The sequence below is a fragment of the Bos indicus x Bos taurus genome, chromosome 9 (genome assembly GCF_003369695.1).
Source record: "Bos indicus x Bos taurus breed Angus x Brahman F1 hybrid chromosome 9, Bos_hybrid_MaternalHap_v2.0, whole genome shotgun sequence".
Lineage (NCBI taxonomy): Eukaryota > Metazoa > Chordata > Mammalia > Artiodactyla > Bovidae > Bos > Bos indicus x Bos taurus.
Window position 1 is genome coordinate 81,944,038 of NC_040084.1, and position 15,098 is coordinate 81,959,135.

The following is a 15,098-nucleotide window of genomic DNA, read 5'->3' on the forward strand; positions in this document are numbered from 1 at the left end:
ATGCCCATTAACAAATTCTATAGCGCACATTGAGATAATGATAGTTGAAAGTTACTAACAGTAACTTTTGGAGTGTAGTTGCCTCAGTTGGATCTGAAATGTTATTTTAACCCTGGAGTGCATATATTCATGTATATGTGTATGTATATACACATACACAGATACTTGCACACATACATGTGCACACAATTATTTATCCTGAAATATTGTGAGGGAAATGAGACAGTATAACTTTATGTTATAAAGAATAAATGATCCTATAGATCATTAATTACTGGATATTTTTCTCTTTGTCTTCATTCCCTGGAAGCCAGCTTTTGCTGCCTACTTTAAGGCATTTCTTGGTTTGTGTAGGCAGGACAAAAAGCACACCGGCTATGGTATATAATAGTCCTTGATTGACATCACTACTTTATTCACTTATTTGTGTGAACTTTCACCAAGTTATTTCAGTTTACTGAGTTTCAGTTACTTGCTTCTTGTTGTTGTTCGTTGTTCTAGTCACTAAATTATATCTGACTCTTTGTGTCCGCATGGACTGTAGCCCGCCAGCCTGCTCTGTTCATGGGATTTTTCCAGGCAAGAATACTGGAGTGGGTTCCTCCTCCAGGGACTCTTCCCAGCTCAGATATCAAACCCGCATCTCCTGCATTGGCAGGTAGATTCTTTACCACTGAGTCCACGAAGGAAGCCCTGACTTGTACAGAACATAATATCTAATGAGTGAGACTATTGTGAAGATCAAAAATTATGTATAAAAGTTCCCTGTACATGGTACATGCTCAACAAAAGATTACCCCAAATTATTATCATCTGCTCTGTTATACTGTGTCTTCCTTGTAAATCCATTGGCCTTCAGTCTGTTTGACAGTACTGTCTGTGGTTAAATGAGCGGAAGGCTGAGTCATCCTCAGTTGTTTGTCTATAGTCATTTTGAATAGTCTCTGCTTTAATTAGTGACAAAATATTTGATGATCTGATTTACTGAGTACAGTATAGATTTTCTAAATGTTTATTAACAAATGGAACTTTTAGAAAATGCAGCTTTCTTGGTTGGAGTCCTTGTCTGTTCAGTCTGCTATAACAAACACTACGGATTGGGTGGCTTATAAACTACAGAAATGGAAGTCTGAGATCAGGGTGCCAGCGTGGTTGGGTGGGGACCCTCCTCTGGACAGACTTCCTGTTCCCCCATGTGACAGGAGGGAGAAGAGTACTCTCTCAGGCTTCTTTTATAAGACCATTAATCTTATTCACGGTGGCTCTGCCCTCATGACCTAATTGTCTCTCAAAGCCCTCAGTTCAGTTCAGTTCAGTTGCTCAGTCATGTCTGACTCTTTGTGACCCCATGGACTGTAGCCTTTCAGGTTCCTCTATCCATTGGGATTCTCCAGGCAAGGATACTGGAGTGGTCTCCTCCAGGGGATCTTCCCATCCCAGGAATGGAACCCAGGTCTCCCTCATTGCAGGTGGATTCTTTACTGTCTGAGCCACCAGGGAAGCCCAGCAGTGTAGCAAAGAGAATATTTAAAGAAAGAATGGAGAGAAGAAAATGTTTCTAGCAAGGAATGATCCATTGTGTTTCATTAAACTGAGAAATCCAAAAAGATGACGTAACACTATTCCTGGAATTCCACATCTTGGAGATTCTTGTTAGTTTGAAAAGTACAACTTCAAGGAGTGATGCAGTAGAAGCTAGAGAGTTAGGTGAAGTTGAGGAAGTAGAAACAATTTGTGGGACCATCTATAGTGAAGTTTGTTGTTAAGAGGGTTAGAGAGATTAGGTACTACCTGGAAGGCAATGAAGGGTAGAGAGAACTGAATAACTTTTCTTTAAAATGGAGAAAAATAAAGCATGTGAATGTGCTCATGGGGTTGATCTAGTAGAGTTATGATTCAAGACTGAGGAGAGAAAGGAAGAGGAAAGAGGTCCTTCTGTTGATAAGAAGGCGAGATCTGTAGAATTGAGTTTGGTAAGAGCTGGGATGCTTTTTCCATTATGACAGAAAGGCAGTGAGAAGATGAATGCAGATGTCCATGGCCTGGAGCTTTAGTGGTGGGAAGTTGAAAGATTCTTAGTGCAATGACGTCTGCTTTCTTTATGATCCATGAGGCATCCTCTTAGTGAGGTTGGAGGTGGGACTTCGAGAAGTTTGAAGAAAGAGGATCATTTGTAAAATCAGTCTAGGTGGATGGGACAGATAGCTTCCCAAGGGAACTTCAGTGCTGGGCAGTGCTGGGTCCCTGTTTGTGATCTCTAATACATTTAAAGGGAAGATAGTCCTGTTGTAGTGCTCTTTAGCAATGTGTATCTACTTGGAGGTAAGTCAAAAGAATGCAGATGAAACACAGAGAGGGAGTGGGGGAGAGGAAGGTATTTGTAAGGGAGTGGAGACTGGGACCTTCTAGTCCATAATGGTGTCTATCATGTCCCTTTCCCTGCGGGGTGAAGTCCCTCACTGGAGCCTGTGGCTTGTTAAGCAGATCTTGAGTTCAATTTCAGACTCTACTTCATTGCTGAGGCAGCGAGCAGTGTCTATGTGCCATTTCCATGGACATGGAGGTTAGCATATGAACACAGTGGAGAATGTCTTCTGCTTTGAAGGAGTGAGATTTTGTCTGGAAGATAGGAGAACAATGGCTTGGAAAGCAACCATGCGAAGGAGGCAGACCCTCATGTGAATGCTTTACCCCAGGCATATAAGGTTCCAGAGAAAAAAGAAAAAGCTTTTTAAAAGTTCAGATAAATTCATGGCCTTACGGAAACCATTTTCAGTTGACAAGGTGAAGGGATTAATCTGAGGAGTCTGCCAGTAGTAGGATAGGTTTCCAGGTTTAATGGAAGAAGGGTTTTGAGGGTAGATTGGGGAAGGTGTGGAGTAGTGTTGAGGTATGGTTCAGTATTGGCTGGCTAATGAAGATCAAATATTTTGTAGTGACTTAGTGAAATTAAATTCTTAGCAGCCAAAGATGGACAAGCTCTATACAGTCAGCAAAAACAAGCCCGGTAGCTGACTGTGGCTCAGATCATGAACTCCTTATTGCCAAATTCAGACTTAAATTGAAGAAAGTACGGAAAACCACTAGACCATTCAGGTATGACCTAAATCAAATTCCTTATGATTATACAGTGGAAGCGAGAAATAGATTTAAGGGACTAGATCTGATAGACAGAGTGCCTAATGAACTATGGACGGAGGTTTGTGACATTGTACAGGAGACAGGGATCAAGACCATCCCCATGGAAAAGAAATGCAAAAAAGCAAAATGGCTGTCTGGGGAGGCCTTACAAATAGCTGTGAAAAGAAGAGAAGCAAAAAGCAAAGGAGAAAAGGAAAGATATAAGCATCTGAATGTAGAGTTCCAAAGAATAGCAAGGAGAGATAAGAAAGCCTTCCTCAGCAATCAGTGCCAAGAAATAGAGGAAAACAACAGAATGGGAAAGACTAGAGATCTCTTCAAGAAAATTAGAGATACCAAGGGAACATTTCATGCAAAGATGGGCTCGATAAAGGACAGAAATGGTATGGACTTAACAGAAGCAGAAGATATTAAGAAGGGGTAGCAAGAATACACAGAAGAACTGTACAAAAACAATTTTCACGACCCAGATAATCACGATGGTGTGATCACTGACCTAGAGCCAGACATCCTGGAATGTGAAGTCAAGTGGGCCTTAGGAAGCATCACTACAAACAAAGCTAATGGACGTGATGGAATTCCAGTTGAGCTATTTCAAATCCTGAAAGGTGATGCTGTGAAAGTGCTGCACTCAATATATGAACAAATGTGGAAAACTCAGCAGTGGCCACAGGACTGGAAAAGGTCAGTTTTCATTCCAGTCCCAAAGAAAGGCAATGCCAAAGAATGCTTAAAATACCGCACAATTGCACGCATCTCACATGCTAGTAAAGTAATGCTCAAAATTCTCCAAGCCAGGCTTCAGCAATACGTAAACTGTGAACTTCCAGATGTTCAAGCTGGTTTTGGAAAAGGCAGAGGAATCAGAGATCAAATTGCCAACATCCGTTGGATCATGGAAAAAGCAAGAGAGTTCCAGAAAAACATCTATTTCTGCTTTATTGACTATGCCAAAGCCTTTGATTGTGTGGATCACAATAAACTGTGGAAAATTCTGAAAGAGATGGGAATACCAGACCACCTGACCTGCCTCTTGAGAAATTTGTATTTAAGTCAGGAAGCAACAGTTAGAACTGGACATGGAACAACAGACTGGTTCCAAATAGGAAAAGGAGTACGTCAAGGCTGTATATTGTCACCCTGTTTATTTAACTTCTATGCAGAGTACATCATGAGAAATGCTGGGCTGGAAGAAACACACGCTGGAATCAACATTGCCGGGAGAAGTATCAATAACCTCAGATATGCAGATGACACCACCTTTATGGCAGAGTGAAGAGGAACCAAAAAGCCTCTTGATGAAAGTGAAAGAGGAGAGTGAAAAAGTTGGCTTAAAACTCAACATTTAGAAAGCTAAGATCATGGCATCTGGTCCCATCACTTCATGGGAAATAGATGGGGAAACAGTGGAAACAGTGTCAGACTTTATTTTTCTGGGCTCCAAAATCACTGCAGATGGTGACTGCAGCCATGAAATTCAAAGACGCTTACTCCTTGGAAGGAAAGTTATGACCAACCTAGATAGCATATTCAAAAGCAGAGACATTACTTTGCCAACAAAGGTCTGTCTACTCAAGGCTATGGTTTTTCCATTGGTCACATATGGATGTGAGAGTTGGACTGTGAAGAAGGCTGAGTGCCGAAGAATTGATGCTTTTGAACTGTGGTGTTGGAGAAGACTCTTGAGAGTCCCTTGGACTGCAAGGAGATCCAACCAGTCCATCCTAAAGGAGATCAGGCCTGGGTGTTCATTGGAAGGACTGATTTTGAAGCTGAAACTCCAATACTTTGGCCACCTCATGCAAAGAGTTGACTCATTAGAGAAGACCCTGATGCTGGGAGGGATTGGGGGCAGGAGGAGAAGGGGACGACAGAGGATGAGATGGCTGGATGGCATCACCGGCTCGATGGACATGAGTTTGGGTAAACTCCGGGAGTTGGTGATGGACAGGGAGGCCTGGCGTGCTGCGATTCATGGGGTCACAAAGAGTTGGACACTACTGAGCGACTGAACTGAATTGACTTAGTGCAAAGGGAAATAGGATGTGGTGTTCTGAATCCTCTGGAGAAGGCAATGGCAACCCACTGCAGTACTCTTTCCTGGAAAATCCCATGGACGGAGGAGGCTGGTGGGCTGCAGTCCATGGGGTCGTGAAGAGTTGGACATTACTGAAGCGACTTAGCAGCAGCAGCAGCAGTGCTGAATCCTCACAGGGAAATAGTTCTGTCTTGAATATTTATGCAGTGGGAATGGGGAACTTCTCTTAAGCTTCCAAGTGATGTGGCATTGGCATCTTAGAACAATGTCCTTAAATTCAGTGGAGTGAATTTTTAAGTGTTTGATGAGAACCCAATATTTAGGTAACAAAGATTGGTCACAAAATGCCATAGAGGGTTGGGAATGTCTCCAGTGACTAATTCATCGTCAAATCCACTGCATTTCCTCACTGCATTAAAGCGTGCTTTTAATATATTTCCTAGTTAAATGATATTTTATACACCAAAGGACAAATTACCTTGTGAAGGTACTCATTGGAAAGCTTAAGGAATTGTTTCATTGCAAGTTTTATACATGCCACTCAAACTACTGATGCTACTACTTTCCACTGTAGAAGAGAAAAATGTATTTAAATCTCATGTGACTGTAAAGGTCGCCTTTAAAGTATACCAAAATTTAGCAAGACACATCTCTAGATTTGCTAAGACATTCTTTTCCATTGAAGTCTTTAAAAAAACAAAAGATTCACCTATTTACGTTCAGACATTCTTTAGACTAATGATAAGCACGTGCATATTAAACAATATTATATCTTATAGATTAAAAAATGAGGTATTATTTAACATTTAAAATCACATTTTAAAAAAGTCAGTTATGTGGGTGACCATGTTTTGTAATGCTGCAAAATGACTGTAAGCTATTTTGTAGCATATCAGCTAGTTGCTTGTATAACAGACTTTTCTTTAAAAAATAAGCATTTGCATTTTAAAAATCCCAGTTCCTTTTAATATGAACCTTATAAATTGGTCACCCATGCATTCCATAAATCTTTTATGGTAAGTTATTATACTTTTGTTCTGTACCATTTCTTCCTCTAAAGAATTCTATAATCTGTTACTTCTGTGTGAACAAAAACTTTTTATTTCTGCTAAAATTATCCTTCTAAACATCAAAACTTGTGTATTTTAGATTTTCAGCCTATCTTTATGCTTTATGATTTGTGGATTTTGAAAGATTAAAAAAAAAAAAAAACTTCTGTATCTTTATCTAGTAGCCACAATTTCCTGAACTTAAAACTATTTCCGATTCATTGCCAGTGTTCCTTCTGCTATACCCTCTCATTTACATTTCTCAGAACTTCCTCCAGCTCTGTTCTGATCTTTCTTGAGATGTAGCAACCAGGAGTGCCAGATAGGAGCTCTGCATTGAGAATCGTGGCCTAGTGTAAATTCAGTGCTGGATGTGATGTTAGGACTGAATCTTGCACATTAGTGCTTCCTGACCTCTTTGCTGTCTGCACCACATATCCATTCCCATCAGTAACATTTTATTTACATGCAGTGATTCTTCATGAAGCTGAATTTGAGACTAGGGATGGAGTGCGAATGGATAAACTCTTGCAGTGGGTTTTATAATCTCTGGTGGCCTCTGCAGTTTTCAAAGGACCGCTAGAGATTCTGATTCTGACATGAGCCCTTTACTCAACTAGCCCAAGCTCCATAGAAAATTGGAGATTGAGTGGTTTACCCCAAAGCATATATCTAGTAAATAGCAGAGGTGGTAAAATTAGGTGGTTTCCTTCTGAGAACAGTGTACAAATGGTAGTAAAAGTAACTTAGCCTATGTCCTGTAGTGTGCATACAGACTCCTGGGCCTCTAATTTTAGTGACTTTTTTTGCCTTATGGTATTATGATAAATGGTGTGAAATTCCTTGAAAATAAGTAGAAGATTCTTGTAGTATTTTGTAGTGTCCAGTGTAACTTTTCTAGACATTTTAAAAAAAGAATGAAATGAGTGATGTGGAGAACTGATACCTTTGAGCTATGCTCTGTTAGAAATATCATATGAACTTATATTAGTTTCAAAAATAAGACTATAATATAAATACTGTGATTGTGATTTTAAAATGTGTATTTATTATAATAACATGAAGATAATTTGGACTTCTGTACACAGAATTTAGTTTTCTGTGTATTCACTATTTTTAGTAGTTGGTTATGATCATGGTAAGAAAATATGACACCAGATATTTGTGAATTTAAAAAATCCCCCAGGACATTTATTATTAAAGTGCAAATTTGCATCCTATAAATAAAATTAATTTCCTAGTATTTCACCAAATTAGGGAAAATCTTTTAAGCCACTGTATTTGTGGTGATTTGTTGTTACAGTAGCAATGACCTGCTAATAGCCAGCATTAAAGAAACTGTGGGAATGAGATACCATAGGTTTGGAAGGTGTCTGTACCCGGTTCTGAAAGGGAAGTAGAAATTAACCAGGCGGAAAGGGAAAAGTCAGTGGGAGGAGGGAGGAGTAAAGAAGGATATTTAAAGTAAAAAATAAAGCTCTAAATGTGAAATAGCAACCACTTTGAGGGTTAGTCATTGGTTCATTTTTGTAGGTAGATAAAGCATGAGGCTTGGAGTGATTAAATAATCTTAGGAGAAGTAAGCAAGGCTCAGACCATGGAAAACCTAGGTGCCAAGTGGACTTTATGATGAAAATTATGTGGGAGGAGGTGGGCACTGCCCTAGCTTTTACAGCTAGTTAGTGGTGGAGCCATATCTGCCTTGATTCAAAACCTGTATTCTTTTTACTGCCAGTTCAGTTCAGTTCTTTTTGCTTTAGTAACCGACAAAGTAGATGTCTCTTAACCATTGCCTAAAAGTTATTTTGCAGCAATTTCCTACAAAGTGAATACTTTTAAAGGACAATCTCTTTTTCCACTGATGACTAGTAGATAATTTGACAGTTTTATAGTAAATGCCCTAGTTTCTGAATTCAGAATGTTCTGCTGGTTACCAGAGTGTGCTGCTGGTATTAATGCAGCTCAGTGGATCCAGTACTGTCTAAGGTCAAGTGCTTATGATCCTCTTACCTCCCTTTTCCTTTGAAGCATCATTTTATACTTTTCACCTCCCCTGCTAGGCTAGTCCTTGATGCTTGTTAAGTATATAAATGACTCTTATATAGAGACTCTCTGAGTTCACCCATGAGGTTCTTAGACGTTTGTGTCCTCTTCCTTCTTCCCTAGTCTGGGCATTCTTAGGATTTAATAGAGCTAATCTGTAATGATGTGATTTTTACATTAGCTGTTTGCCACATAACCTGTTATGTACATGTTATGTACATCTTTATTCTTAAGAATATAGGACACTTATTATGTAAAATGAAAGTGTTTGACTTCACTAAATTTTATAACTACTAAATTTTATGTGTTCTTAAAATAAGAATAGTCTGCTAAATTTATAATGACTAAATTTTGTATGAATGTTCTTAAAATTAGAATCATTTGCTCGTGGTTGATTACTTGTGCATGTGTACTCCTTTAATTCTGATACTTTTTTTGGTGCAGCCTTTGGCTATTCTTAGTATTTTTTTTTAGTTGATGTTTTAATAATTGAAAATATGGGCAGGGTTAGGTGGAAGACTAAACACCATCACCACCAACCACGCAAATTCTGGTGGATAACTTCTAAATATTAAAAAGAAATACATGCATATGATTAAAAATTCTTTAAAAATTGAAAGATTTATAATACAGTAATCCCCTCCAAACAAATGAGTTCTGTTCTGAGAGCATGTTCATAAGCCCAATTTGCTTGTTAATTCCAATGAAGTTAGTGTAGGTACCTAACTAACCCAATCAGCTATATAGTACTGTATTGTAATAGGTTTAAAACACTTTCCCCACAAATAATACATAAAAAACAAGCAAACACAAAAAATAGACACTTTTAATTTTACTGTACAGTACCTTGAAAAGTTGAGTAGTCCCAGCTACATCACTGCCTCTTGTGTGCTTGTTTCCAGTCATTCTGGGCTTGAAATAAAGGTACCATACTACCGTACTCTACACAGCACTGTGCAGTAAAGTACATAAGAACAGCCACTTGTAGAGGATGCATGCACGCACATGCAAAGTATGCCAGGCATGTGAACTAGCTTTCATGACTAGACATGGAAATGCACATTTGCATCTTTGAAGGTTTGCAACCTGAGGTTCACGTGTAGGGGACTTACAGTGGTTCTCTCAGTACTCACCACAGCCCTCTCCCTAGGGGCAACATTTTTCCTCTCCTTGCTTGATCATGTTAATTCTATTTTTAATTTTTTGAGGACTTGCCATATTGTTTTCCATAGTGTCTGTATCGTCTTATCATTGAATTTTTAGAGAAGCAGATATTCAATGTTGACAGTATTATGTCTGTCTAAGCATCATTAACAGCCATGCACTGACATTTACTATAATTTTGTTTCTTTCTTTATTTTACCTGAAATTAATAATTGCCTTGTTTTTATATACTTAGTTTTCTTTGCACCTATTGCTAATTCTTCCCACATTTTCCATGGCCTGACAGTACAATTTCCTACAAGGTCAATCACATTAAGCAGTCTATCACTTCTAATAATTTTTCTTGCAGACATCTCTTCTGGAGACAGTTTTCAAAGCCTGGTGCACAGGCATTATCCTAGGGATTTTCTGTGTTTTCCTCATAGGATCTCATGGAGTTTTTTGTTTATTTGTTTTTGTCCTTTTTTTTTTTCTGTTAGGATGTGAAGTTGATTTTAATGTCATACTAATGTAAAGAGAGTGCAGACCTCAACATATTTGACATATGACACATAAGTTAAAATTACAGTACTTTTCACAAGCTTAACCTGTGTACCCATAATAACACCTGGGTTTGTCCACTTTTTAAGACTGTTTTGCCAGAGTATCTTCTTTGTTAATTTTGTCAAATTGAAACGAGAAACAGAGCAGTTGGTATGATGAAGACAGGCTTCATCTGATCCAATTTGAATATATAACCCTTTGTCTGAGATCTCCTTTCACCATTAACGTGAGAACCTGTTTGCTTCTCCATGTGTTGGTTTTCTTGTTTTTATGCTTCTTAATATATTGTCTTCTTTCTGGATTTACAAACTGAATATTCTAGAGGCCTTCACTCTGTAGCTTCTTGAAAAGTGGTATTTGGGAGGTAATTTTGAAGTCCTGTTATAAAAAGATTTTCATTATTTTATAAATGCTATTATAATGCTATAATAGTGACTTACCTGTAGCTCATATGGTAGAGAATATGCCTGCAATGCAGGAGACTTGTGTTTGATCCCTGTGTCAGGAAGATGCCCTGGAGAGAGAAGTGGCTACCCACTCCAGTATTCTTGCCTGGAGAATTCCATGGACAGAGGTGCCTGGTGAACTACAGTCCATGGGATCACTGAACAACTTACACAGAATGCTATAATAAAGACTCTGAGAAATATGGAGATGCAAAAGACTGCTTTTGCCTATTGTGTGTTTATGGAACTGGGAGGAAGACAAGAAATCTCTATGATATAGTTAAAGTAAAATGTAAGAGTGAGATAAGATCACAGTCTAAGGGTTTTTTCAGGATACATGTGATAAATTTCTGAAGAGGAGTTTTGACCTTTTATGAACTCTGGGCAAGGAAACCTAATTAGACTGAGATGTTTTGGAGGAAGTAGTCCTTAACCCTTAAAGGACTGGAAGGATTTTGATAGGTGAAGATAGTCAGAAGGACATATTTTTTTTCAAATTAGTTTATTTATTTTAATTGGAGGCTAATTACTTTACAATATTATGGTGGTTTTTGCCATACATTGACATGAATCAGCCATGGGTATACATGTGTACCCCATCCTGAACCCCCTCTCTCATATCCCTCCCCATCCCATCCCTCAGGGTTGTCTCAGCACACTGGCTTTGAGTGTTTCAGTGCATCAAACTTGGACTGGTGATCTGTTTCACATATGGTAATATACATGTTTCAGTGCTATTCTCTCAAATCATCTCCTCCTCGCCTTCTCCCACAGAGTCCAAAAGTCTGTTCTTTATATCTGTGTCTCTTTTGCTGTCTTGCATATAGGGTCGTTTTTACCATCTTTCTAAATTCCATATATATGCGTTAATGTACTGTATTGGTGTTTTTCTTTCTGACTTACTTCACTCTGTTTAATAGGCTCCAGTTTCATCCACCCCATTAGAACTGATTCAAATATGTTCTTTTTAATAGCTGAGTAATATTCCATTGTGTATATGTAAAACCATAGCTTTCTTATCCATTCGTCTGCTGATGGACACCTAGGTTACTTCCACGTCTTAGCTATTGTAAACAGTGCTGCGATGAACATTGAGGTATACGTGTCTCTTTCAATTCTGGTTTCCTTGGTGTGTATGCACAGGAGTGGGATTGCTGGGTCAGATGGCAGTTCTATTTCCAGTTTTTTAAGGAATCTCCACACTGTTCTCCATAGTGGCTGTATTAGTTTGCATTCCCACCAATGGTGTAAGAGGGTTCCTTTTTCTCCGCATCCTCTCCAGCATTTATTGTTTGTAGACTTTTTGATAGCAGCCATTCTGACAGGCGTGACATGGTACCTCATTGTGGTTTTGATTTGCATTTCTCTGATAATGAGTGATGTTGAGCATCTTTTCACGTGTTTGTTAGCCATCTGTATGTCTTTTTTGTAGAAATGTCTGTTTAGTTCTTTGGCCCATTTTTTGATTGGGCTGTTTATTTTTCTGGCATTGAGCTGCATGAGCTGCTGGTATATTTTTAAGATTAAGTCTTTGTCAGTTGCTTCATTTGCTATTATGTTCTCCCATTCTGAAGGCTGTCTTTTCACCTTGCATATAGTTTCCTTTCTTGTCCAAAAGTTTTTAAGTTTAATTAGTTTCCATTTGTTTATTTTTGCTTTTATTTCCATTATTCTGGGAGGTGAGTCGTAGAGGATCCTGCTGTGATTTATGTCAGAAAGTGTTTTGCCTATGTTTTCTTCTAGGAGTTTTATAGTTTCTGGTCTTCCATTTAGATCTTTTAATCCATTTTGAGTTTATTTTTGTGTATGGTGTTAGAAAGTGTTCTAGTTTCATTCTTTTACAGGTGGTTGACCAGTTTTCCCAGCACCTCTTGTTAAAGAGATTATCTTTTCTCCATTGTATATTCTTGCCTCCTTTGTCAAAGATAAAGTGTCCATATGTGCATGGATTTATTTATCTCTGGGCTTTCTACTTTGTTCCATTGATCTATATTTCTGTCTTTGTGCCAGTACCATACTGTCTTGATGACTGTAGCTTTGTAGTATAGTCTGAAGTCAGGTAGGTTGATTTCCTCCAGTTTCATTCTTCTTTCTCAAGATTGCTTTGGCTATTTGAAGTTTTATTCTATTTCCATACAGATTGTGAAATTATGTGTTCTAGTTCTATGAAAAATACCGTTGGTAGCTTGATAGGGATTGCATTGAATCTATAGATTGCTTTGGGTAGTATGCTCATTTTCACTATATTTATTCTTCCGATCCATGAACATGGTATAGTTTTCCATCTATTTGTGTCATCTTTGATTTCTTTCATCACTGCAGGAGGACATTTTTATGTGAGTATAAAATTTTTATGTGGACATGGTATTAAAAATATTCTAGAGGAAAAGGAATCTCCCACTTTTATTTGAATCATTGGAATGAAGTACTAGGTAAAGCTGGAAAAGTAAATTAGTGATAGATTATGGAGGATTATTATTGAGTTCCAGGAAAGCAATTTCAATTTGTTCTGTAGGCAGCCAAACACTGTTGGAGATTTTTCAAAAGTAAGTGTTGAGATGACGTTGATGACATTCCAAAATGTTGTGTAAATGGGATCACAGTATGTAGCTTTTATGTCTGGCGTCTTCCACTTAGCAAAATGCATTTGAGGTTCCACCCATGTTGTTGCATCCTTCTTTATCATTTATATTTTTACTGCTCAGTAGTATTCCATTACATGCATATGCCCCAATTTATCTATTTATGGGTTGATGATATTTGAGTTATTGTCAGCTTTAGACCATTATGAATAAAGCTGCTATGAACATTTGCATTTAAATTTTGTGTGGACATGTGTTTTCATTTCTCTTGGGTAAATACTTGGGAATAGGATTCCTAGCTTGTATCTTTAAGTGCATGGCACTGCCAGACTTTTTCAGGATGGTTGTACCATTTTATACTCCTGCCATCAACTGTGAGAGTTGCAGTCATTACACTTTGTAATGTTACCAGCCGTTGGTTTGGTCATTTTCTTAAAGCCATTCTAATATGTAGTGATAGCTCATTGTGGTTTGAGTTTACATTTTTCTGATGATTAATGATGCTGAGCATCTTTTCATGTGATTTTTTTTTTTGCTATCCATTTATCGTCTATGTTGATATGTCTATTTAAAATTTTCATCCATTTTTAAATGAATGCATTTATTGATATGTAAGAAAGATGCTTGTTTATTGTAAATTCAAAGAATGCAGAAAAGTTCTAATAGGAAATAAACCACACTAGAATCCAGCACCTGGAACTATTTTAATGTTAAGTTAGTGTTCCAGACCTTTCTCCCTCTATTTGTATATACAGATGGATGGATGATGGTGAATGGATGAATGAGTGGATGGACAGTTGGAAAAAATATGTACATAAGATCTTATTACATGTGCTGATTTTTAAATTGTGGTATAGTTTATGATAGTTTATGAAATTCACCCTTTTAAAGTGTACAACCCAGTGGCTTTTAGTATCTTTTCCCTGTTGTGCTTCATCACAACACTCTAAATTTCAGAACATTTAATCACTCCCCAAAGAAACCCACAACCATTAGCAAGTCAATCCCCGTTTTCTTTTACCTTCCAGTCCTACTCAACAACTAATATACTTTCTCCTTCTATGGATTTGGTCCTCTTAAAAATTTCATATACATGAAATCACAAAATATATGGCCTTTTACATCTGTTTTTTTCACTTGGCAGAATGCTTTCTAGGTCCATCCATATTGAGCATGTATCAGTATATCATTCCTTTTTATGATGCAATAATATTTCATGGATGAATATACTACATTTTGTTTAGCACATCCTCTCTCAATTGATGGATGTTTGGGTCAATTCTTTTATTTGACTCTTCTAAATAAGTAATGGTGCATTTGTGTACAAGTTTTTGTGTGGATATGTATTTTCAGTTCTCTTGAGTTTAAATACTTAGGAGTGAACTTGTTGGTGTCCATTCGTAAATTAAATTGTTTTCTTTTTATGGAGCTTTGAGATACATGAAGTTTTACAGATTGGATTTACAGGTGTGTGTATCTCTTACATCATGCAACTTCAAGATATATGCTTTAATTTTTGGTGTAGATTTAATGAATGCTTTATAAAAACTTGATTGTCTGATGTCTTATGAATATTATTATGTCAGCTTAAAGAACCAATTTGCATTGATCTGAAGTGTTTAAAATATATAAAGTAAGTCCTTTAAATAATTTGATTGTATCTTAACCATTTATTCAGATGTTACTTCTTTCTAGAATTCATTTAGTCACATGTATGAATATTTATTGATATTACCTTTTGAGTGTTGGTGGAAGTCACTCAGTCGTGACCGACTCTTTGCTACCTCATGGACTATACAGTCCATGGAATTCTCCTGACCAGAATACTTAAGTGGGTAGCCCTTCCCTTCTCCAGGGGCTCTTCCCAACCCAGGTATCAAACTCAGGTCTCCCGCATTGCAGGTAGATTCTTTACCACCAGGGAAGAATAAAATGTATGGGGACTAACAATGTATAATTACAAGTTGTAAAATGTGATGATTATTTTATGATATGGATATGATTTTGTTAATATTTATATCTCTCACCCACTCCTTCCTCTCAAAATTTACATTACTATTAAGGATTATTGAAGACACACATAGAAACAGAT

At 37.6% G+C, this 15,098-nt stretch overlaps 1 protein-coding gene across 1 annotated transcript in view; it reads left to right on the forward strand.

Annotated features, from left to right (window-relative positions):
* The window catches only part of UTRN (utrophin), a 557,360-nt gene that overhangs the window by 282,965 nt on the left and 259,297 nt on the right, over nt 1-15,098 (forward strand). The window lies entirely within an intron of this gene.